The sequence below is a fragment of the Callorhinus ursinus genome, unplaced genomic scaffold (assembly GCF_003265705.2).
Source record: "Callorhinus ursinus isolate GAN/ISIS: 27379988/994484 unplaced genomic scaffold, GSC_fseal_2.0 scaffold2622, whole genome shotgun sequence".
Taxonomy (NCBI): Eukaryota; Metazoa; Chordata; class Mammalia; order Carnivora; family Otariidae; genus Callorhinus; species Callorhinus ursinus.
The window spans coordinates 2,075-3,375 of record NW_027399676.1 but is presented as its reverse complement, the minus strand read 5'-3'; positions in this window follow the sequence as shown (position 1 = coordinate 3,375).

Sequence of the window (1,301 nt, the reverse complement as noted above, 5' to 3'; positions counted from 1 at the left end):
ATAACTAGAATAGACCTCAATTTACCATTGTACTTGATACTTTTACTGCCCGGACAATTGCCAATGGCCGTTATCTGGCAACCTCATGGCCCTTTGGAATGGCTACATCTTGCCCTTCATCAGCTTCATGTGATAAATTTGACATCCGACTTAATTGCCATGTTAGTATGTAAAGGCAGGACCCGAACAATCCAACTGTTCGGAAAAGAACCCAATTATATTATATTGCCTATGCTAACCAAAAATCAATATGAACATCTTTTGCAACATCATTTAGCATGGCAAACTGCCTTTGCATCCTATCCAGGCCAAATAAACTTCCACTTACCCTCAGATAAACTCCTGCACTTTCTGGCTAAAACTGCCATTTGTGCTCAAAGAATCATTGTCCCCCAGCCACTTCCTTCTGCCCTCACTGTTTTCGTAGATGCAGACAAAAGAGGAAATATTGCCATACATGCTGTCTCACCACAACATAAAAATACTCAACGCCTGCATTATAACACTTCCTCTGTGCAGAGAGCAGAACTCAAAGCAATTGCACTCGCTCTAGAGCGCTACACTCAACCCCTCAATTTATTTACCGATAGTCAATACGCCGCCAAAACAGTCCCGCAGCTACCTGAGGCCTACATACTGTCCAATGATGAGGAATTATTCCACCTGTTCAAGTCAATTCAGCTCCTCCTACTACAAAGGCAGCACCCTCTGTTTATAACACACATCAGAGCTCACTCTAACCTTCCTGGCCCCCTAGCGGAGGGCAATCGCATAGCTGATGAAAATACACATATATTTTTTACAAACACCATTCAGGCAGCAAAAAGCAGCCATGCAAAATTCCATCAGAATGCACAGGCCTTACGGCGTCAATACGGCATCTCCCGGGAGGAATCCCGACAAATTGTACGAGAATGCCAGTCCTGTCCCCAATTTTTTAACCCCCCCTCATATGCCATTAACCCCAGAGGGCTCCTTCTTAACCACCTTTGGCAAATGGATGTAACCACTTACTTACCGTTTGGCCGCCTTAAATACATCCATGTCTCCATCGACACCTTCTCTAACTATATTTTTGCTACCGCACATTCCGGTGAAGCTTTTGTAGATGTCCAAAATCATCTCTTCGCAGCATTCGCAGTTCTGGGCATGCCGAAGGCTCTTAAGACCGACAATGGTTCAGCCTATACCTCTTCAGCATTCCAGACCTTTTGTGCAAATTTTCACATCACTCATACAACAGGTATTCCTTATAATTCTCAAGGTCAGGCCATTGTCGAAAGAGCCCATTCCACCCTCAA